We start from the raw sequence: 26407 nt of genomic DNA, 5'->3' as shown, positions 1-26407 counted from the left end.
CAAGTACGAGAATCACAATCACACACCACACCAGCACAGGTTACAGTGGTATACTAAGAAGAATGAACGGGATAGTAACAAACTCTAAACAAAGAATATCCAGTAGGTGCAATTTTAGATTGGATGTTTCTTGATACTATTCATTCCATAAAAACCTTTATAGGTAACACAGGCGTTGTCAACAGATTATTTATACTAAAGAGAAAAGTTGCAAGAAAGCGAGACAAAAAATAGATTAAAAAAACACCTGTAATTATACTAATTCTGCAGAAGAACATCAACATTCCAGCGAGGACATTGCACTCGGTATGAAAAAGCAGTTTAACCAAAATCAATGCCAAAAGTGGAAGTTTTTGTTTACAGGTCTAATTGTCAGAGTTTACACAAAAAGTGACACGATAAAAAAAATCTTGTATCCAGTTACCTCTTGAATACATTAAACTCTGTACCGGTCCTCCAGGGTGTCCCCAATATTGCCATTAACAGCTCACAACTGTAGTATTTCACTCACGTGACGATATCACGTGATTTACAGAACGGGTCATTCTGTCTTTCTCCTAAGTTGGCAACTCAGTTGTGAACACTAGTGCAGTTGCGCGATTCCTTCCGCTTTGTCATGGATTCGCAGATCCACGCCTTCTTTAAATCACAAGTTTAATTTTACTTTTGCGAAAATTTTGTATGCTTATTAAACATATCATAATTAACACAGCTTGCTTAATCTATACTAAATACGTAATAATAATTTGATTTGGGCCATTTTAAGCACTGTTTTGCTAACTTCAACTGTAACAAAAAAGCTACATTTTTCACGTTACTAGTCCCATCAAAAGTATCTTTTAAACTCATAATCATGAGAATATCCTCTTTAATCTTTATATTTTTACCTCAATTTTAATTGTTTTTTGAAGAAAACGTAAATTTTTTATTAACACCCTAGCCGATCCCATTTTATACCTTATTCTGCCCGTCCTCATGGGCCACTGGCCTGTGTGAGGATCATATCAAACAGAAAAAGGAGAGAGATCTGTGATTGTGATCTTCGTACTTGTGATTTTTGCTCGGGACTTGCATCCTGTGTAGTGACAACGCCTGGACAGGACTCCAGGCAGCTTTTGGGTATGTTTGAACCCTCTTCTTTCCCTTCTTTACTTCTTTTTGTTCTTTATTTTGTATATATTAATAACCCCCCCCCCTCCTACTGGACGAAGAGGATAGATTCCAACCCTTGAAACATTGCGTTAACCTTTTGTCTTCAGTGCTTTTATATGTTAATTAAATCTAATGTTGAAGGATCGATACAGTACAAGGTCGATGGTACTGATAAAAAGTGCAACGGCCACAGACAGGATTCGAACCTGCGCTATCTCTAACTCAGACTCAAATTCCAACGTCTTAGACCGCTCGGCCATCGGCACTCCCAACTTTTAGGTCATGATTAGACCAAATACGTGTGGCTGGCGGGATAATACAACGAGCTCGCTGCGTAGAGCCAAAGTATGCATAACCCAAGTGAAAAGTACCAGTGTATAGTCTGTTCCTAATACGGTACTCATGACCTGTCTGGTACGTTGAATTAATTCATACAAATCCTACAAAACTTGTTTTTCCACTGTAAATACAGTCTCACTTTCGCTTGGAGCGAAATTACGTTTGATTAAATTATTTAAATTATCAATACATCTGTCCAAAGTTATTAAACAGTGTGTAAAGTGGAGTGACGTTGCATTATACAACACGTTTACAGACGAATACAAATTTTTTCGTGGTGGATTATGTGGCATTAAATAGTGCTACGCTTTTCTTCTACGATCTTAGCTACCCACGACGTCAACGCAACAGCCACCAAAGTAAAATGTCGGAAGTTTCAAAGTTAATTTTATTTCGGGGTGATTTTAGAGTGGATGGCACCATGATTTTTAGGTTCCACATGAAGCTAACCAATTGATAAGTCACTATCTTATAACGTTAAAAGCTCTGGTATTAAAACATTTTTGTTTTTTACCTGTCTTAAATTAATTTGAATACTGCAGATAGATAAAGATTTGTGTTCGGAAAGGAATTTCAGTTTGCCTTAGAAAGATTATCCCTTAAAAAAAGTTTAAAACCTATGTTTTACTAAACAATACAAGTTGTACTCGTACATTATACTGGGTGTAAAAAAGTCACGCACTAGCTTGGTAACTCCCGAACAATTACAGGTAAAGCAATAAAACTTAGTCCATCATTACCGCACCTAAATATCTACTTTTTGAAGTAACTACCATATTTTTGTCATGTCAAGGGGACGGCCCGCAAGGAGTCAGAAGAAAATCTTAAATGAGAGCATAGGTCAATTAGTACATCAAATTAAAGGTCTTTCTTCATTGATGGAATACAATGCCGCAAATACGACCTCAAAGGGTTCACTCTATAAAAATTAAACTGGTTTAAAGTTTGAAACACTTCCAATATAGGTCCTTTTCTAGGTGGTTTAATATTTCTGTCTTTGCTCAAGTTGTGAAAGTTAAACTTAGTAGATGAATACTGGACTTAAGAAACAGTTTTTGAAGTAGACATCCAAATGAGGATGGTCTACAAGGAGTTTTTACCTTAAGCTTAGCTCAAGATGTACATCATTATAAAGGGGTTGTTTAGCAGAGAAGAATGCTAAAGGGAAAACCCTGGTATCAGTTATTATAATCCAAATTCTTATTTTAGCTTGGGCTTTGGACTTCACTTGATGTACGTTTTATCTTTAAAACAATGTACATCTTGAGCTATGCTTTCGTTAAATTTTTTGCCGAACTCCTTGTAGACCATTCTCCATTGGATGTGAAGAGTCACTAACTAGTGTTTAGTAGTATTCTACCCTTCCCCGAGGCCTACGTGAGAATATTTGCAAGTACAATCCGAACAGTGGGAGGAGGTGAACAGTTTACACTGAAGATCCTTCCGCAATAATTGAAGTGACATTGACCAATCGCCAACAGTTAGTTAATGTGTTTTTAATAGGTGCTTTGCATCAACCCTGCATCTCAACGAGAACGTCATTAGTGAAAGATAAAATATAAATAAGACCTCTTAAAGAGTAATGTAGTACTTTGAACCCTAAAAATATTACTCTTAAAATAAGTAAAGTTCCTAGTACACACAACCAAAATGACTGAGGCTACGATAAATGTGGACATACGAGGAATCTCTCGGCCTTAACTGCATCTTAATGAGCGAGTAAGGTGAGTTAGCGGTCTATATCTATTCAGCGGCACTGGACACTCATCTCCACTGTGTACATTTACATTGTGTACTCTACAGTACTAGACTGCTATGAGAATGACCGTATTCGCGAAAATGTTCTACAAGGCACAAGTGATGATAGTTGATGTACGAGGAATCTCTCGGCCTTAACTGCATCATAATGAGCGAGTAAGGTGAGTTAGCGGTCTATATCTAATCAGCGGCACTGGACACTCATCTCCACTGTGTACATTTACATTGTGTACTCTACAGTACTTGACTGCTATGAGAATGACCGTATTCGCGGAAATGTTTCTACAAGGCACAAGTGATGATAGTTGATGTACGAGGAATCTCTCGGCCTTAACTGCATCATAATGAGCGAGTAAGGTGAGTTAGCGGTCTATATCTAATCAGCGGCATTGGACACTCATCTCCACTGTGTACATTTACATTGTGTACTCTACAGTACTTGACTGCTATGAGAATGACCGTATTCGCGGAAATGTTCTACAAGGCACAAATGATGATAGTTGATGTACGAGGAATCTCTCGGCCTTAACTGCATCATAATGAGCGAGTAAGGTGAGTTAGCGGCCTATATCTAATCAGCGGCACTGGACACTCATCTCCACTGTGTACATTTACATAGTGTACTCTACAGTACTTGACTGCTATGAGAATGACCGTATTCGCGGAAATGTTCTACAAGGCACAAGTGATGATAGTTGATGTACGAGGAATCTCTCGGCCTTAAACTGCATCATAATGAGCGAGTAAGGTGAGTTAGCGGCCTATATCTAATCAGCGGCGCTGGACACGCATCTCCACTGTGTACATTTACATTGTGTACTCTACAGTACTTGACTGCTATGAGAATGACCGTATTCGCGGAAATGTTCTACAAGGCACAAGTGATGATAGTTGATGTACGAGGAATCTCTCGGCCTTAACTGCATCATAATGAGCGAGTAAGGTGAGTTAGCGGCCTATATCTAATCAGCGGCACTGGACACTCATCTCCACTGTGTACATTTACATTGTGTACTCTACAGTACTTGACTGCTATGAGAATGACCGTATTCGCGGAAATGTTCTACAAGGCACAAGTGATGATAGTTGATGTACGAGGAATCTCTCGGCCTTAACTGCATCATAATGAGCGAGTAAGGTGAGTTAGCGGCCTATATCTAATCAGCGGCGCTGGACACGCATCTCCACTGTGTACATTTATATTGTGTACTCTACAGTACTTGACTGCTATGAGAATTGTTGTTTCGCTGAAATGTTTGAACATGTATACGTAGTTATATGTGTAAATATAATTCGCAAGGACTCCATCACATACCTTGAAAAACCCGAGTATAAGTTATTAAACTCCATTACCTTATTAAACCTATCTACCTTAAAGTAATCATAGTTATGTTGATTGGCTTCACTTAATTGTTTTTTTTTTTTTATTTTTATCTAATGCTGTCACAATAACGCTGACTTTTTTTGCTGTTATTAGTTTTAATACTTGAATTATGTAAGTAACCATCTACTGTCACCGACATTGAAGATGTTGACACAGAGACTGGTAGGAACTGGTAGGACTGGTAGACGTTTTGTCACCGTATTATTGAGTTTGTCTGGCTATTTCAGGGTCCATTTTGTGACTGTTATTCGTGTCAAACACAGCCTTATATATTAAAGTTATTACAGACATACCTCAATTGCAATCAGAAACGAAATACCAGAACAAATTGAGCATATTTTAGAAACGGGTCTATTACGAAAGGGAAGTGTTTAATATTTAGATACAAACTAAATATAATATAATAAAAAAAGTTGTATGTTCTGACTGACCTTTAACCGATGTTTTACCACACGGTGGATGGATTCTTACCGACAAAAAGTACGAATTACTCGCTGATGACATATGTATTCAACATTATATTCTTGGAGCCCAGGGTAAATTTTCATTGTCTAATCACGTAGCCTGATTCTTCTTGAAATCGATGGTGGAATTTCCTGGTAGGCTTTAATAAGCGGCCTACACTTGTTATTCGATTGGTGTTATCGAATGGTTCGATTGTTTTTATCCCCAGGATAATTTGATATTACAATTTATTTCACTTAGCATATGATTTTAACTTATTAGTTATAGTATTTTTTATGTAAACAATAAACAACAAGAAGTAAATAATATTTTGAGACTTTAAAAATGGCTTGAGTATGAGGAAAATATGTGAAATATTTCTCACAAGTGACGAGATTTGTCTAAGTTGCTTCAACATGTAGGTTTTGCTGCTTATAACACATGGGGAGAATTCTTTCATCCATTCTCAAAAGCGGTTACTTATTGATATAAACCGCTGGGCAAGTTATAAATATTGTAAGGTGTCTTTGATATCTAAGTGTAGGCCATAGTTGGTTTTATTGTCTTGTAATGTTATCGTAAAGAAAAATGTATTGTACGAGATTCTTCTTGTTACGGTAGTTTATTACAACTCTTATTGTAAACGATTATACATACATCGATAATATATCGAATTGTTCGATGATAGCAATCGAATAACGAGTGTAGGCCGCTTATTAAAGCCTCCCCGAATTTTCTCTAAGAAAAAAATCGATCGTCAGCTGGGTTAGTTTTGGGAGAGGTGAAATGGGAGAGTGTATACAATTGGTTAAAATTTGAAAAATAAACTCAAATTCAACCGTCAGCCAAGTAAATACATGTTACAATCAACGTCAGCTAATCATATACAGATCCTTAGAGTGGAATCTCCTTGTCTAGTTGTCTGACTGTGACGTAACTATTGTGAGTGTGAATGTTAAGTTTAGCTCCATTTCACATTCCGCTCAGTGCAGCGTCTGAAATCTGACACTGTCACGGACTTGACTTCTGGAATCTGGAGTCCACGTCCGCCTGAAGAGGTCCTTATAAAAAGTTGGCGACGATGACGTTCGAAACCGACTCTTTGCATAGTTTAGACATCAGAGACTCCTAGACTAGACAAGAAGTATGTCTGAGTTCCGTGAAGAGGTGTCCTGTGACAGTGACAGGTTTCAGACGACGCTCTGACGTTATGTGAAGAAACTTCGGTGGCTCCGCCGTACTTTGGATCGTGCCTAAAAAATCGTAGTTCAGTCAATTGTGTACCTGATGAGACAATGAGTCATTCTACTACCAAACCTTGAACCTTCTTCATTCGATATCTATATGAACGGCACTGAATCTGTATTATGAAATAGATACAAATAAGCAGAGCTGTTACTTCAAAATTGAAAATAATATGAAGTATTGTGAAAATGTTAACGGTCATTATCTCGGAACGGGAATGATGGTGGCAACTCCGCACACTAATCACGTACATTTATCACATAAAAATTGTGTTACAATCAAGAAAATTTTCTTTATGACTGATAAACAAATTTACGTTGTTACCAAGAAAACAAAACTGTCAACATGTGGAACTAATTCAAAGCTGTAAAAAAAGACAAGTTAAAACTATCGCTGCCAAGGTTGAGACGTGTAGTTAAAACCACCATAATATTAATAATTTATCGTTTTGATTTGCATAAAAAACTGCGTTAACGCTAAGAAGTTTAGGATGACGTAAGTGCTGACAAAGTACATACTATCGTCCTGGATGTACGATTGGCCAGGTACAACACACCCGTATAAGTGGGTTTCGTTGACCTTGTACACTATTCTCCTAATTTCCAAGTATTTACTTATCTCTAACAGACGTGCGGCTCTAACAGAGATTTGACTTACATGAGTACTGAACATAGAAAACTGAACCATGGGTCATACACACTGAACTTATACAAAATAGTAATATACACGTGCCTGTTATTACAATAATTACATGTATAACATTACTACTATACAAGATGTTCAATTACTCGCCATGAATATTTAAATAGATGGGATTTCATGTCCTAAAATAACGACAGAGAATGTCTGATAACTATAACAGTAGAAACCCCCAAAATAACAAGAGAAGATCGAATACTCCGGGAATTATATAAGTATACAAGTAATTACACAGTAATTACACTAATGTTGATTGAAGTCACGAACAAGTAGCCACATCATATTCAAAATTGCAAGGACCACATCACAATCAACATTCATAGGATCACACCACAATGAACATTGCGAGGACCACATCACAATCAACATTGTAAGGACCACATCACGATCAAAATTTCGCGGGCCATATCATAATTAACATTGCAAGAACCACATGACAATCAACATCGAAAGGACTACATCACAATAAATATTGCAAGGACTACATCACATTAATATTGCAAGGACCACATCACGATCAACATTGCGAGGACTAAAACACAATCAAGAAGGCAAGGACCACATCACAATCAACATTGATAGGATCACACCACAATCAACATTGCAAAGACCACATCACGATCAACATTGCAAGGACCACATCACAATCAACATTGCAAGAAACACATAAAAATCAACATTGCAAGGACTACATCACATTAATATTGCAAGGACCACGTCACAATCAACATTGCAAGGACCACATCACAATCAATATTACAAGGACCACATCACAATCAATATTACAAGGACCACATCACGATCAACATTGCGAGCACCACATCACAATCAACATTGCAAGAAACACATCAAAATCAACATTGCAAGGACTACATCACATTAATATTGCAAGGACCATGTCACAATCAACATTGCAAGGACTACATCACATTAATATTGCAAGGACCACTCACGATCAACATTGCAAGGACCACAACACAATGAACGTTACAAGGCCTAAATCAGGAGTTCAGACATCCGCGTTCGAAGTTATTGCCCTAGAACAATTGACGTACAACAAGCACATCGCGGTAGCAGCATTACCGTACAATTAGGCCTGACAGCGTATAGCACTCATTACGTAACAGAAAAAATATGTAACCGAAAGGTTCTTCCTGGAAGTTTCAAAGCGCGCACTTGTCAAGGTCATACGCCTGTGGTGAATATCCGTCCAGAAATCGTTATCGATTACCCGCGCGTCGATAGTAATTGGGCAACTGGTTCTCACGTATGCAATTTGAATCTGAATTAATAATATTACGTCCTGCCGGGTCAGGAAGTACGTAGGGGCGAATCACCATAACTCCAGCGCGTCACTGAGCAAAAAAGTTTACTGCAAATTGAGCAGTTTGTTTATGTTACGATTATTAAGAACGATATATGAGATCAATATCAAACCACGTGTTACAGCACGTGTACTGCAGGATCTTGAAGATCGTGCACCTCCAAGTCTTGAGGAATGTCTTTGACATTCAGAATTTCCAAACGTAAGACATAATATACTCATATTACATTGGACAATTAGTTCGGTAAAATACAGTTTGTCTACAAAGTCACGTCATGCGTATAGCTACTCTATTGTTGATAGCAGGTCTATGAAACAGATCAGAATTCAGTATATTTTGTGGCCAGCAAAGTTTTAAATTGTGATTTCAGTGCAGCGCGAGTATTGTCGAATGTTTCATGAAAATCCCTCCGACAGGCGCAGCATTTATTGATGGGATAAGACGATTCCAGAAACAGACAGCTTATTGGATAAAACGCTGACAGATGGGATAGAAACAGGAGATTAAACATTCAAAACGTCGTGTTGTAAGAAGTCAGAAAAGTCTGAACGGCAACATATACGTGACTTTAATGTCCGTCCCTAAGTACAAAGTTCACAAGATCGTTAAGAAAACACTTAAATTTAATAGTTACAAGCCTCAACTACTGCAAGCTTTGAAACCGGATGACAGATTAAAGAGGTATAACTTTTCTGTTGGAGGTATAACTTTCTGTCTGGATCAATAATTTATAAACTGAAGTGTTGATTAACCGTTTCTAGTTTTGAGCCTGACTTTCAATTTTTTTTCTGGAGGAAATGTGCATTGTCATGTTTGTATACGGAACACTTAAGGCAACGGATGAGAGCTGCAATTGAATCAGTTACTCCTCAGTAATCAGTAAGTCCTGATAAAAATATGGGAGGATCAAATTTTCCTGGGACGTCTACAGGACGATTCATGGTGCTCATGTCGAGCTCAGATACACTAGTGTAAAACTATTTAAAGGACTCTTTAATCCTATGTTAATCTCATTCATGTGCTGTTTATAATTTATAAATGACGATTCATGGTGCTTATGTCGAGCTCAGATACACTAGTGTAAAACTGTTTAAAGGACTCTTTAATCCTATGTTAATCTCATTCATGTGCTGTTTATAATTTATATATGACGATTCATGGTGCTCATGTGGAGCTCAGATACAATAGTGTAAAACTATTTAAAGGACTCTTTAATCCTATGTTAATCTCATTCATGTGCTGTTTAAAATTTATAAATGACGATTCATGGTGCTCATGTCGAGCTCAGATACACTAGTGTAAAACTATTTAAAGGACTAAAATCCTATGTTAATCTCATTCATGTGCTGTTTATAATTTATAAATGACGATTCATGGTGCTTATGTCGAGCTCAGATACACTAGTGTAAAACTGTTTAAAGGACTCTTTAATCCTATGTTAATCTCATTCATGTGCTGTTTATAATTTATAAATGACGATTCATGGTGCTTATGTCGAGCTCAGATACACTAGTGTAAAACTGTTTAAAGGACTCTTTAATCCTATGTTAATCTCATTCATGTGCTGTTTATAATTTATAAATGACGATTCATGGTGCTTATGTCGAGCTCAGATACACTAGTGTAAAACTATTTAAAGGACTCTTTAATCCTATGTTAATCTCATTCATGTGCTGTTTATAATTTATAAATGACGATTCATGGTGCTTATGTCGAGCTCAGATACACTAGTGTAAAACTGATTAAAGGACTCTTTAATCCTATGTTAATCTCATTCATGTGCTGTTTATAATTTATAAATGACGATTCATGGTGCTTATGTCGAGCTAAGATACACTAGTGTAAAACTGTTTAAAGGACTCTTTAATCCTATGTTAATCTCATTCATGTGCTGTTTATAATTTATAAATGACGATTCATGGTGCTTATGTCGAGCTCAGATACACTAGTGTAAAACTATTTAAAGGACTCTTTAATCCTATGTTAATCTCATTCATGTGCTGTTTATAATTTATAAATGACGATTCATGGTGCTTATGTCGAGCTCATATACACTAGTGTAAAACTATTTAAAGGACTCTTTAATCCTATGTTAATCTCATTCATGTGCTGTTTATAATTTATAAATGACGATTCATGGTGCTTATGTCGACCTCATATACACTAGTGTAAAACTATTTAAAGGACTCTTTAATCCTATGTTAATCTCATTCATGTGCTGTTTATAATTTATAAATGACGATTCATGGTGCTTATGTCGAGCTCATATACACTAGTGTAAAACTATTTAAAGGACTCTTTAATCCTATGTTAATCTCATTCATGTGCTGTTTATAATTTATAAATGACGATTCATGGTGCTTATGTCGACCTCATATACACTAGTGTAAAACTATTTAAAGGACTCTTTAATCCTATGTTAATCTCATTCATGTGCTGTTTATAATTTATAAATAACGATTCATGGTGCTTATGTCGAGCTAAGATACACTAGTGTAAAACTGTTTAAAGGACTCTTTAATCCTATGTTAATCTCATTCATGTGCTGTTTATAATTTATAAATAAAGTTATTTAAAGGTGTGAGGATGACTTTGTGGTCACACTGTATATCAAAAATAATAATGGCTATAGGGTCAGAGCCGGTACAACACGTAAACAATAAAATAAATAATGCAACACTTCATATAATACTACCAATAAGAGCAACATTTTAAGTTGTAACTAGTCTACAGACATAAAGATGTTATCTAACCGTGGAATAGTTCATGGTTACAAATTAGAATTTTCACATTTTATATATATATCGATCAACTGTCTAACTAGTAAGTAATTCTTTTAACTCCTAAATACACTGTCAGCACAATCGTATATGTTTCAAATATTTATGCCTTTTCTGTATTTAATCAGTTTTCGTTCGGTGTAGGCCTAAATGTTTACCACTATAATACATTTTGAAATGTCCATAAAACGTCAAAAAATCACCCAGGATCTTGTACGAGTTAGATGTAGTGATGGGAGAATCGAATACACAATCGAATAATATTCGAATACCTCAAAGTTCATTCGAATACTTTTGAAATGAATACAATTTCTCTGGAGGAATCGAATTCAAACCTACAGTATTCAATTGTTAAAACTAATAGTATTCAAATAAATATTCAAGAGTTTTATTCGTTCAAGAGTAGAATATATATATATATATATATATATATATATATATATATATATATTCTATATATATATATATTATATATATATATATATATATATATATGCGAATGTTTGTTTGTATGTTCCGTTATAACTCTGGAACCAATGCACGAAACATCGTGAAATTTTGTACAGTGATTCTACACGTTCCTGGAAGTAACATAGGCATACTTTTAGAGAGGTATTTGGTCCAATTTTAATCGTTTATTTCATTAATTTTTTAATTATAAATTGTTGTTGATGTTGGTGTGTTTTATATTGGATCCAACAGACTGCGCTACGACACGTAATACAAAGCGAACTGATACTTAACAGCTGATAATACTTTCAGCTGAAGTTCATCAAAGAGGCAGAAACATTTGTTTATATTTATAATTTATAACATTTTTATTGTAAAGTGCTTGATCAGTAGTGTTTTTAAATTCAGATTGCATCAATGATCAATAAACTATTTAATTCAAAGAAAATACTATTAAACGCTATTATGAAAACAACCTCATTATACAAATCCGTGAATGTTTGCACATAAGGTAATCGAATTTGGTTACATCGAAGGTAAATGAAAAGAGCCGAAAGAAGACACTTTATGATCGATACTTGGTTTTTTTGATACATTTTCTTGAAGGCACACTCCTAAAATAATACTGGAAATATCTTAGACAGAAAATTAATTTTAACAGACCGATTGTGATTCTTTATAACCTAATTAGTTTACCGAGATTCATCCGTATACAGTAACTGTTCTGAATAACTTATCAACACCTAGCAAAAACCACGAAAGATAGAGGCAGGAATGTGGTACATACCTTCATAATGCGCCCAAGAGGCTCACGAAGGAACGACTGTCAATTATCTCAGCAATGTTTAGAATGTAGTAGAAAAAGAATAAGTGAATATAGTGTACTGTTTTCAACGGGAAATTGCGTGCGAAGCCGCGGGAAACTGCTAGTATATATATATATATATATATATATATATATATATATATATATATATATATATATTCGTGCTTGACAGATACCGATTTGTACGTTCCTCCCCAATAATGTGTTACTTGGAGAAAGAGCGTGACAGTCGAATAAAAATCAATTATGTAACAGATCTAATAACAAATATGATGACAGAGTGAAATCTGGCTTCTACTCTGTTACAACCAAATAAATTGGTGTAATAGAGATTACAGTAGACCACTATCTAATCTGGGTTCTATTTGAATCTCTACGAGCATATCATCTTGTTCGGGCCAATGAAGTAGCAACCGTAACAGTAAATTGGTCTTGTAAGATACAAGCTTTTAGTAATCGGAAATCACAGTTCTTATCATATAAATTATTCCGAAAATAGACATTTACATATAAAAACTACATAGATAAATATTTACAAATAAATTCAATTCCAAGAAGATTCGAGGAAATGTATTGTTGTTATTTGTTGAACTTGGATTGCTATGAAATCTGTTTACAAAACCGGGTATATCAGACCTCAAATCTAATACGGTCAATTGGATTTTCGATATAAATCTAATGAATTGCACACTGTTGTCCTTGAAATGATTAATATCCTTCACAGATATTATCATATTATTCGATATGTGTTCTTAATTTCTAAATTCCTTTGATAAGCCAAAAAAAAAAACGCCCCTCAGTGCACTCAGAGAGAACTTTTCCTACTTCGCTTCAAGGGCGTAGCTAGCGAGGGGGTCCAAGGGGTCCGAACCCCTCCCCCCAATGTTCAATTAATTTTTGTTACCAAAACTATTATTATTATTTAAATTAATTCAGTCTTTGACATGTACTGCTGAAAGATTGATCTCAACATTGAAACGAGCCAAGAACTTTTCAAGGGACAAAATGGGGAATAAGTGGTTAACTGCACTTGCCTTACTTTCTGTCGAATACAAGAAAATACCAGTTTCCCCAGAGCAAGTACTAGATACAGTGACTCAGAAGTCGTAAATTTTTTTTGCATAGTATCATTTTTCAATGTGGATTTGTATACTATATATATTGTGTTTTGCAGACATAAAAAGCATTTTGTTTTATAATTACATTACTAGATAAGTCTAATCAATTATTAATCTTCCACAGCCTACTAAAGCACTGCCGCCTCCACCATTATGAATATCAATCGTCAATACAACCTATTCAAAGGCGTAAAAGCTTGGTGCAAATACAACATTTTGCTTCTTAAATTTGAAAGTTTCTTAAACGTAAATTACCGGGGCAGGCCCCCTAATTTCGTCTGTACAATCCCCCCCCAATTTTTCCTGGCCACGTCCTTGATTGACTTTACGTCACTATTGTTATATACACACAAGGCAAAAAAGTATCGATTTATATAAATTTTACAATATTTTTACAAATTATTGTTTTCTGGAAAGTAAATGAATTGACGCTACCAGCTCTGTGATCCAAAAGGCAACACCTTGTAGAAATAATGTTGTTTATGAAGAAGGCTGATTGTAGCCAAAGGTGTTATCTGCTCATAAAACATCGCCAGACAGTTGTTGTTGAGCTGTCAGTTTTTACTTTGACTTAACGATAACACTGTTGTTTGCATAGCGGTCTCTTTCTCGAGACAAATAAGGTTGTATTTCATCGTTAACAACTGTGCAGTGGAATTCTGGGTTACACGAACCCTAAAAATAGTAACGTTCATGCATTAATTTTACATGGGTGCAGCGATAAGCTAGGGTACCGACCTTAACTGAAAATTTCGCAGAAACAGACCTCTAAATGATTTATTATTTTGAGAACAAGATAAGAGCTGGTTTCAAACCAATTACAGTGTATCGTTACGGTCGATAACTTAGTTGAACGACGCATGTCGTTGTGCTTTTGAAATAGCATTGCTTGTGCAACGTATATTTTATTGAGCGCTTAAATATAAAACATTTAAGAACCACTAAATTGATACTGATGAAAGTGGAACAAACATTTGGGGACGTTAATTTTATATGCTGACAATAGAGTACATTTCGCTCTTTATTATGGGAGTCCATAATTATGGATTGTGAGAGTTGAATATAGTTTTCGTTCATTCAGAAACCACAATCATAAGCACTACTTCATATGGTAGAAGATCTCGTAAAAATGACGTGCACGAGATAAATGGGATAGAGGACCATTAAAGGTTTAAGATTATGTAGCGTTTTTTTTTTCAAGATTCGTCAAAATTTAAGGAACAAGTATTGATTTTACAACATAAAAGTCAGTTAGGGTACTGTGTTACTTTCAAAACGATCTGAAAAATATCCAGGATTTATAACGAAAAACCAAACCATTCCTGTACCACCGAATAAATATAAAAAGCTGCAAAGTCGTGGTGAGCTATGAACAACAACTGTGCAATATAAAGATTAAAATATATTTTAAACCAAACAAGCTATTACTTTCTAGATGACTCAATTAAAAAATGCTTCCATTTTTACGTTTTGTCAGAATCACTAATAATACTAATTTGTTAAAAAACTAAATGAAGCTTCATCAATATACAATGATATGCTTATTGTTTTCTTATTTTTACTTATTTCTGTTTTTTACTTTTGTATTTATTAATACCTCCCCCACCTGACGAAGAGGATAGATCCCAATCCTCGAAACGTTCTGTTCTTATTGTTTTCTTTTTTTTACTTGTTTCTGTTGTTTATTTTGTTTATATTAATACCTCCCCCACCTGACGAAGAGGGTAGATTCTAACCCCCGAAACGTTGTTTTATAACCTATAACGATGGCAAATGTCCGAAGTTCTGTTCAACAGACCTGTCCGAAAATCAACAACTGATAGAAGGTGCAAGGCGACGGAAGAGTAAGGGATCTTCTGTGTGAATTATTATTATCATGTAACGAGTCTAACGAGTGGGTCGTAATCTTCAACAAAACAAAATTAAAGACAGTTAACTCATTGGGCGTGGCCAATTTAACTTTTAAATCATGTCTTATGTTAAACATTATTGTTCTTCGGCTTGCAGTGGAAAGATCTAGCAGACGATACAGATATTTTAGCAAACAAGAGAACGTTTTAAAGAAACTAATTTTAATTTCAGTAAAAATCTCCTTTTGAGCATCCACCGGGACTAACAATTTGACAGGTTTTGGTGTGGACTAAAAATGAGAGACGCTGCGATGGACGGCTATAAAATAACGAAATTGATGTCCTTCCAATATTACACATACGCCAAAGACAAACGAACAATATCGGCCTCGCCGTGGCTTTTATGTTTTATGTTTTGCCAGAAAACAGAAAGTACAAAAGCAAAAACCTGTTGCGAAGTTTCTAATGAAACTTGGAAAACTCTTTTGTAATACTTAATTTTATTTAAAGAACTTTATTTCAACGAACTTTATATCAAGTGTGTCATTTTTTTTGGGGGGGGGGGGAGGGGTTACGCATTTCCGAGAAAGCCGAGAAGACGTTGAAGATGATTTGGTTGCTTTCGATTGTTTTTCGTTGTTCTTAGAATTGTGTACATCCACTAGATTCGATTATTTGGTTGGTTTCGACTGTTTTTCGTTGTTCTTAGAATTGTGTACATCCAATAGATTCGATTATTTCGTTGGTTTCGACTGTTTTTTGTTGTTCTTGGAATTGTGTACATCCACTAGATTCGATTATTTCGTTGGTTTCGACTGTTTTTCGTTGTTCTTAGAATTGTGTACATCCAAAAGATTCGATTATTTGGTCGGTTTCTACTGGTTTTCGTTGTTCTCAGAATTGTGTACATCCAATAGATCCGAGGTAGGCCAAACTATTGATCATTCTACCCTGAAATTCCTCTCCAATTCTGTGGAAGAGTAAGAGAAACCGATCCGAACATTGCGGAAGAACATGTCATGTCGTCTGTCATTCTGCTTCCAGAGGTTTCCAGCTACCGTACTAGCCTGACCTTGCACCGACTAATCTACTGCCCAAGGTCGAATCAGCAGTAAAAGGAACAAGATTTCCCCTCCACTGAAACTTTGAAAGAAAAATTGGCACAGGTCATAAAGTAGCTCACAGAAGAAGACTAAGAGCACTTTTCAAATAATGAAACATTCGTTACGAGTGTTGTAGGGATAGTGAATTGCATATTGAAGGCGATAATAAATTATTATGCACAAATTTAAAATATCAAATTTTGCAGCAATACAAGCGTCATTCTATAGTCAAATATAAATAAAAAGTAAGCTCCCACAGCAGGGCATGTACTGTACGAAAGCCCGTGACGTCTATTCGTAACATCACGGAAAATTAAAATCACACGGGAGGGTATATTACGCTTAACGTGACACAATAAGCTACTATCCCAATCCAAATCCTAATAATATTATAAATACGAAAGCGCCTTTGTATTGTTTTCATTCGACCGATTGCGCTGAAATTTTATTTCTTATTTTATTTCGAAAATCCTGATTTTTATATTTGTTTCTAAAGTTGCGAAATATAAAAGAGCCTATCAAATGTAATCAACTACTCTGTTTAAATATTGATTATGACAACACAACCGTATGATTAACTAATTTAACCACTATTATAAATTTGTTCACATTTATAGTGTGTAAATTCTCTAAGTAGTAACCGTTTGTTTTCTCGCCGTTTTTAGATTTCAGCGATTAGGTAAGTACTCATCTATCATATAAAATGCACTAAAACATAAGATGGTCAGAATGACTCCGAAGACTGCCTGTGAAGCGGTCGGCAAGAACTCTGCTAGATGAAAGTTCACTGGACTGTGCTTTAAGAAACGTACAAATTCCAGCTGTAAATGTTCTAAGATATTTTTCAGTTTATAAAGAAACAAACACGTAAATAGTGTCATTGTTAATGTATTTTTAACTGTCCACTTTTAGGAAATATTAAATATTAGATCTAAAAGACAAAGTTAAAATCGAAAATTATGACCCATCTAAGTCCCCTGATCTGTGATTTCTTGATCGGGAAACAAGGCAAAATCACAGATGGCACAAAATATATCACGACATGAGTAAATTACAATGGCCATAAATGTACAACTTTAGCGAATTTTCTTGAGCTTAGCAACAAGGCAAAGTCAACATTGGCTTCGGAAATATAATTCACTGGAATGAGCAAAGGTGATACACGTGCCAAGTACCTACTAAATTGCATGCATGCAAATCAGCGGGTAACTGCTAGCAGTGCAGATATAAGAGACAATGTAGTCTAACTTTTACAATACATTAAAGACTGTTATTAAACCCATCTAACTTGTCTTTTGACAAAAATAGACTTCTCAAAGCTACGTATGTATATATATTTTCTTGGTCCGGAGAGAGGCAAAATCAGCTTTGGAACAAAGAATACTAAAACTGGAGTATATCAAATTTATCAAAAATATTTACTTTCTAACAAACATTCTTGATCGTTTCAACAAGGCAAATTAAACATTGGCGTCAGAAATACAATTCACTAGCATCAGCAGTGGACATACACATGAAAGAGCCTACTAAACTGCGTGCGGAGCAGCGGGTAACTGCTAGTAACATTAAATCTGTAACTTACGGCTCTCAGTTTGACTGAACCCCACCAACCTGGAACAGACATACATGGGTTTAAGAAAAGACATTCAAGTGCTGCATACTAATAATTAATGATTATTTCGCACCTGACCGCTAAAAACGGTGGATTTATTCAGCAATGACAGGTGTAACGGAATGCCAGGTGTGGGTACAAAACAAAACAAAACAAAACCCGCGACAGACTGGCAGTGGTCACTCGATTAGCATAACTCGTCTAGTGCGGCTATTTTTGGAACGGCGATTGTGAAACGGCGGGAATTATAGTCTGTGTCAATCATGTCTCTTGCAGCACCGGCCGGCCGTGCCGCAGTTTAGCTGCAAATTACAATTGTTCAACGTCCATCTCCGCACCGGACCGCACCCGTACCGCACCCGGACCGTACCCGCACCATACCCGCACCGCACGCCCCGCTCGCCTTGACCAGCGTACTCGACGACGCAACGTTACGTTACGTTACCCGGGGTTTGGCAACATTCTTATCGCTGCTTGATGAGTTGTCAGTTACCAGCAATTGGCGGCTATTTAAATGTTAATTCATATTTCTGAATGGATTTATGTACAAGCAATTTGTAATTTTTCCCCAAACCAGAAACCGGTTTTTAAACGACCAATCTTCCGAATCTAAAACCATTATCTTATTACATTTTCAATTTTATCTGATTTATAGATTCATATTAGCCTATAATTTATGCAATACAATATTGTAACGTTGTAATACACAGGAATCCGTAAGTACTCAGTAAAAAATATATTTTTATCATATTGTCTATAAAGTAAATTAATAAATGAATTTATTTCCAATCAATATAAATACAATTGTAAACAATATCATTTTTTCGAAATTGACAGACCACTTTTACAAGTAGTGTTGGCAGTTATTAAATTGAAAACAAAACAATAAATACACATTTAGGAGAGTCTAGCATCTTAGATTACTTTGAGCCGCCATTTGGGTATCTACTAAAAATATTTATGCAATATTACAATTCAGAAAATAAATTATATACAATAAACAAATACACAAAACAAATAAAGTATACACCACAAATACATACACAAATATAATTAACAATCAATAGTAATACATATCAATAAACACCAATAACAATGATAAGAAGCAATATACAATATATATAAAGACCACGAAACTCTATCAAAGTATAAATATAAAGCACTCGTTATTTAGTATCACTAAAACCTTAACTTTATCAATCGTTCAAAACAATAATGCGAATTTAATTAAGAAAGTTAGCAATGCATATTGTAGATTTACAGATAAATTAGCTAAATGTGCTCAGGGTAACCAGACGTCCGGCTTTAGGAGAACATGTCCTTCTTTTTTAACGTTTATCCTCCTAACCTCCTGGCTTTTGAATATTAATATAAAATGTCCGGCTTTTTGGCGGACGCTTTTTTGTTCTAAAAAAGTAGCATCGCAATCAAAATTGTTCAGATTCCCGAAGATAGGCCATGACAAGTTATAGCAGCGCACTAGTAATGCCATGACATGTGAACTGCTGTTAGATTCAGTTGTATGTTGAGTGTTGTCTATAGTGTCACTGACTCACTGTTGTTTCTGTCCGCTCAGCTGCACTGGCGCTACTACCCCTTTTTATGTACGCTGATTTCCTAATTATGTATTATGAGTTAATTTTGATATAATACGTTATATATTTGTCTGTTACAGTGATAATTTCTTATAAATATCTGTTAGTGTAGCTTACTAAAAATATAATTAATGAATTCAATGAACTAATTCCAAATATTTCACAACACTTATAGCTAATATAGTTCTAAAAATTAAAGAGAAAAATTCCAACGAAAAGTAATTCAATCTTATGACACATGAAAATAATAGTCTCAAATAATACTCTTATCCATAAATATATATTCTTTAATAGTATTTATTTTTTTATTTATATATCAAAACAAATCCAGTTTCAGATTTTATTTGCATTGTAATATTCAAGATTCAAGGGTCAAGATCTTTATTCAAAATGCAACATACATATTTATATTACACGTCAAATACTAAGAACCAAATCTAACCTAACAAATATCTTTAAAAAGTAATAGCGTTTATCAAGAATGTGTTTTTAGTTTTTGTTTAAATAAACGTAAATTGTGCTCATTTTTAATGTCTAATGGTAATGTATTGAAAGCTTTTGCACCCAAGTGGTATGGACCCCTCTCAAATGCGCTCGTACTATGTGCAGCCACAGATATCAGCTCTCTTGATCTGGTCGGATACTGATGGTAGTATCCATTGCTTACACAAAGCTTTGGATTAACCTTAACGAAAGAGCATAGCTCGTACCTCACCAGGCCCTACAGAGTAAGAATTTTTAATTCACCGAAAAGAGGTTTACAAACCTCGAACCTCCTACGTCCTGAGATGATTCGCAGACACCACTTCTGGAGGGCAAATACTCTATTGAATTTTGCCACGCTGGATGGTCCCCAAAACATCAACCCGTACCTCAAAATTGATTCAACGTGAAAATATACTGTCCGCAAAACATATTCTGAAATATAGTACTAATTTATTAATATGTACTTTTTTAAATAATCTACAAATGAATGTTTTTCGCACAGTTTATAAGGATATACAACTCTATAATACTATTCTCCATTTTTGTTTTAATATCCTCCTTTTCAACCCCAAAAGTCCTCCTTTAAGATATTCCCGTCTGGTCACTCTAAATTGGGTGTCGTGGCGAGTTGCCGAGTTGCCAAATTTCCACAACACGGTTCCACGACAATAGAGCGGTAAGTAGCGTAGTCAATCAATAGCTTACAACGTGTTCGCGGCAAGGTCGATCCAGCCCATTGTCGAACCGCGGGTACCGCACCGCGTGCCAGCAACCGCCGCCGCGCCGTGACGAACCGCTCCGACACGCCGGAGCCGGGCCGTGCCGACCTTCGCCGCGCGGCGGTGTGTTGTGTCAAACACAGCACTGGAGCACCGGGTGTGTCTCTGTACTGGAGCATTGGAGCATCGTGGGGGAAACCGGCGTGCGGAGCCGTGAAGGCCATATTTTGGGGGGAAGACCGGGTCTAATTTGTCTACCAGGATCTCATAAGAGAGAACAAAGGAGCAAGGCGAAGGCTACTACAGTATGGATGCAGTTGAGAATTATCGTCTTTGTTCTATTCGCTATTTGAAGTTCCTACAACTCATACAGATGTATACGTTGCACACACTCGAAACCGAAAAAATTGAACTATTTTAGAACCCACAAGAATGTTACAAACTCATGACCAACCAACCCAGCAGGGACCACATATGGTTTCCAGTTGAACCTGGAACACTGGGCACAGCAAAACCCGATGTGTCACTTAAATCTGAACAACCTTATGGATGTCAAGGAGCGGCACATCGCTAACCGCAAATGTCGAGATTCTTAGGGGCAAGGGTAATTCGGTAGGTCTAGTCTACTGCGGGAGATGACTGTTGGAGTTGGTGGGATTCGTGCCCTAAATATAAGAGGTTCTTGCTAGCCTCAACAAGGGTGTGCCACCCCCAGCCTGCTTTGACTGAAGAGGCTGGTTCAGAGCTGGCCTCCCCCTCTTCCGGGGGGACATGACTTTGAGATTAGTGTCATAAATTCTTCCTCATGGACCTCGATAGGAGGTGACCCCTACCCACTAACCTTACCCATCCTGAATATTCTGGAAGCAGCGCTAAGGTTCTTACACGACTAAGTGCAATTTATATGCTACTTGTCCTAAGAGAACAAACTAGTAGGTACAATCTATAGTTAGATATTAGTTAGTTCTTACTGCTATAGTTAGAACTATCCTAATGGGTAAAGAGGTAGTTTTATCATCACGGCTTCGAGTGTGTCCAACATTTTCGTAAATGCAAAAATCCGGGTGGGAAGAAATACTAGACCTGACAGTGGTGGCGATCAAAATCAAGCTTCTTATCGTCCATCTTGAGGATGAATGCTTGTATAGCCAATACCATGCCTGATCGATGTAAAATTCAATATAAATGGAATTTTACCAGTGACTGTTCTAGGAAAGCTTCAACTATGAAGATCAATTTCATCTTCACCTCATGCAATTTACAACAAGCGTTAAAAGTGTAGATAAGCTGTAAGATCCTGTTCTTCACTCATTTAATTTAGTCCATTATGGAAGTTGTATTTGACTTTGAAAGTTTTACTATTTGATTTAATTTTTTTGTTACAAAATTTTGGTGAGGCTCTCCCGTCCAGAGTGACCAGACGCAAATTCCTAAAAAGAGGACTTTGAGGTCGAAAAGGACATTCAAGCAAAGACAGTTATAAATATTCTTATAAACTTTATTTATAGCAAAAAAACATTTATTTCTCGTATATTAGTTTTAATAAAAGCAAAATAAAAATTAGTACTGGATTTGTTTTTACATATACAGTAAATCGAAAAATTAAATATTATTAAAGAATATACTGACGGATAAAAGTATTATTTGAGGCTATTATTTTGTACGTGGCATAAGGTTTAATTAACTATTGTTACAATTTTCCTCTTGTAAACTGATTTGAACCCACATTTTTAGAAAGATATTTAAAAGAAATTGTGAAATAATAGGAATTCATTGCGTTATTTATTACATTATTAGTAAGCTGTACTAACAGACAGATATTATGACTATAACAGAAAAATATATAACGTACTTATTATAACAAAATTAACCAATCATTCACAATACATAAATAGAAAATCAAGGGGTTGTAGCGCCAGTGCAGCTGAGCGGATAGAAACAACAGTGAGTCAGTGTCACTATAGACAACACTCAACATGCAACTGAATCTAACAGCAGTTCACATGCCATGTCATTACGTGTGCGCTGCTATAACTTGTCATGGCATATCTTCGGAAATCGGAAGAATTTTTTACGTGACGCTATTTTAGAAAATTTAAGTGTTTGCCAAAAAGCCGGACATTTTACACAATTTTCAAAACCCGGGAGGACAGGAGGACATGTCCTCCTAGAGCCGGACGTCTGGTCACCCTGCTCCTGTGTTTTATAGTGAGGTTAATTCATTTATACTTAATAGTTTATGAGCGATACGACCTCGAAGCGTGCATTTGTTTCCTGCAATTTACCTCGCGTAATTAGTGTGTCTGCCCTCCTGTTTGCTCATTAAATGCTTTTTTACTGTGCTAGAAACACCGGACTGAAATGCAGGATGTACATATCTGGGAAAAAGATTAAGACCGGAATTATTAGTTGTCAACAATACCAACAAACACACTACATTTTCAAATAAATGGAAGTATTTATAATGTAGTGTAGGGACAAATGCTAACTCCTCATGCACATAGGAAGCATATGCTTTTTAGCATCTAGTATTATTCCCACAGCAACTCGTAAGTGCATTTATTGTTTTTTTTTGTAAAAGGTAAACAATCTTACAATGTTTTTTGCAATCTTATCAGTGAACATGTACCATTGTTTTATTTGAGAATTCTCATATTTTGCATAGTAAGTATTGTGGCGAATAAAAAGAATTCATTCATTCATATGCCATGTTGCAAAAAAGATCACTAAAGATATGGTCAGACCTGACCACACCAACCAAAAAAATCATTCATATAGAATTTGATGAAAAATCACATAGTAGCACCAACTATGAACATTCTAATTGGAACGATTATTCTTAAAACACAGGTGCGATGCGTCTTCTTGATTTATATCTTACCACCGCCGGTTAGGTATTGGGGGAAATGGACTTTTGTCATTGAATGAGTATTTTTTTTTACTTCCATTCCGCTGTGTACACAACTGTCTGCACACCTCGGCATCGGAAGCACAGCGTACCCGGAGAAGGAAGACGGAGCCGTTATGATGTGAAAGTCTGCAGAGCCAGAGAGGTTGCCCAACATGGGAGTGACGCCCGACGCAGGGCCTTACGTGATTCAGTCGCAGCTGTAGCGCTACGGGGACACTGGGCACTGGGTCACACTCGAGTCTCGTAGGCGATATTATCGTTATAGTTCTGTCGGTTATCACTGCGACCTCATTACAAGCATTAAGCATTAGTCATGGGTAGAATAGGATGACTCATCTTACGGAAAAATCAGTAACCACGAGGACGCATTTCTATCACTAACCATCAACCACTTCAATTATCCCGACTTTCAGTAGTTAAGTTCAGTGGGTGATAATGTTATCAAGCTCTATATTCGAAGTGGCGGAACTAACGTTAATTATACAAATACGTAGGATTGCTACAGGAGGGAAGAGTGCTCAAAGACTTTACAGCAAATTATAGTTCTTTATTGCTGTTTGAAAATTTTCACTATCATATTGCAGGCGTCAAGATAAATACAATTAATAATAAAATAAATTCCGAACTATAAACCATTCAATAGGGATTTGGCCATACAACTACGACGTACTCAAAATAATATCACAATTCCTCAGCAACAGAGTTAGAATTAAATTTACTGATCCTAGCCGATTGCTAAAACCTCAACAACAGAATAAAAGGCACTCGATACTAGTAGATCTCTTAATCGAGCCTTCCAATTATTCATTCCCGCCTACTCTTTAATGCACTCGTGGAGTTTATTGAACTCAACCCATATCAAAACTCCTAAGCAACGGAGTTAGAATTCAATTTATTGATCCCATCCGTTTTCCAAGAACTCATCAACAGAATAAAGGTCACTAGTAGATCTCTTAATCGAGCCTTAAATGATTCATACTTGCCAATTCTTCAAAGCACTCGGGGAGTTTATTGAATAATTGACATCAACATATGACGGAAGATGCTTGCAGCAGTAGTTTTGCGAGATTGAGTTCACACGTAACGCAATTATAGCTCGACGTTTAGTAGTCTTTTTATTTAACAAAACCGGTTGAAGTTGATCGTATAATTATGTCCACCTCATATAATCTGACACAATTAACAAGTCATCAGTTTCACTAGTCCAGTCGACCTGGGGCAATGTCATCGCCGAGTCGGTGAATCATGTCCAGTTGGACCAGGAAACTCCCGGCAAAAACCCCAGGGCTTTCTCTTGTTGAGGTAAATGTGTTGAATTACACGAGTTTCAAAATAAACTGACGTATATTGTCCTTCGCCAAAGTTCATAGCTCCTACCATAGTACATCTAACAAGAGGTGTGATTTTAAACTATATAGAGAAACTAGCAGTTGCCCGCGCCTTCGCACGCAAATTTCCTGTTGAAAAACAGTACACTATATTCACGTATTATTTTTCTATCACGTTCTAAACATTCCTGAGATAATTGATATTCGTTCCTTCGTGAGCCTCTTGGGCGCATTATGAAGGTGTATGTACCATATACCCTGCCTCTACCTTTCGTGGTTGTTGCTAGGTGTTGATAAGTTATTCAGTACAATTAATTTATATGGATGAATCTCAATAAACTAATTATGTTTTAACGAATCAAATTCGGCCTGTAAAAATTAATTTTCTGCCTTAGAGATTTCCAGTATTATTGTGGAGTTTACCTTTTGCTCCGATCAAGAAAATGTATCAACAAAAACCAATTTCGATCATAAAGCGACTTCTTTCGGCTCTTTTCATTTACCTTCGACCTAACCAGATTCGAATATCTTATGTGCAAACATTCACGGCTTTGTACAATGAGGTGGATTTTATAACAGCGTTTAATAGTATTTTCATTGTATTAGATACTTTATTGATCATTATTGCAATCTAAATTTAAAATTAGGCAATAATTTCTTCTATGCAATCTGCATTACACTACTGATACTTTACAATAATAATTAAAATTTTAAATGTACACAAATGTTTCTGCCTCTTTGATGAATTTCAGCTGAAAGTATTAACAGCTGTTAATAGTATCAGTTCACTCTGTATTTCGTGTCGTAGCGCAGTCTACCGGATCGAAGGGAAAACATTCCCAAAATCAATAACAGTTTATAAATAAAATATTAATTAAATATTAAAAAAAAAAAACAATTTAAATTGGACAGAGTTGTAAACCTAAACCATACTCGAATCCCATTCAATATACAAACAAAATTTCGCCAAAATCGGTCCTGTCATTTAGGAGGAGTTCAGTGACATACACATTGATATATATATATATATATATATATATATATATATATATATATATCCTTTGTAACTAACTTATTTTTAAATGTAAAGAAGTGTTTTGTGATGGTAGGACATACTAGGAAAAAATGTTAACTCTACCAGAATACTCTATCAATGGCACCAAACTACAATTAGTGACTCATATTAAAGATGATGGCGTAACATTTAACTCGTCTTTCACGTTTGACAATCACCTTAATTTTATCACAAATGGATGCCGTAGGATGTTGGGTTTTGTAATTAG

General features: G+C 35.9%; 1 protein-coding gene across 2 annotated transcripts in view; it reads right to left on the bottom strand.

The window, feature by feature from the left end:
• LOC124353193 (cell growth regulator with RING finger domain protein 1-like) overlaps positions 1–26407 on the bottom strand; it is a 122915-nt gene that overhangs the window by 44108 nt on the left and 52400 nt on the right. The window lies entirely within an intron of this gene.

The sequence above is a fragment of the Homalodisca vitripennis genome, chromosome 1 (assembly GCF_021130785.1).
Source record: "Homalodisca vitripennis isolate AUS2020 chromosome 1, UT_GWSS_2.1, whole genome shotgun sequence".
NCBI classification, from domain to species: domain Eukaryota; kingdom Metazoa; phylum Arthropoda; class Insecta; order Hemiptera; family Cicadellidae; genus Homalodisca; species Homalodisca vitripennis.
The sequence above is the reverse complement of the archived record's forward strand: the minus strand, read 5'-3'. Positions and strand labels throughout refer to the sequence as shown.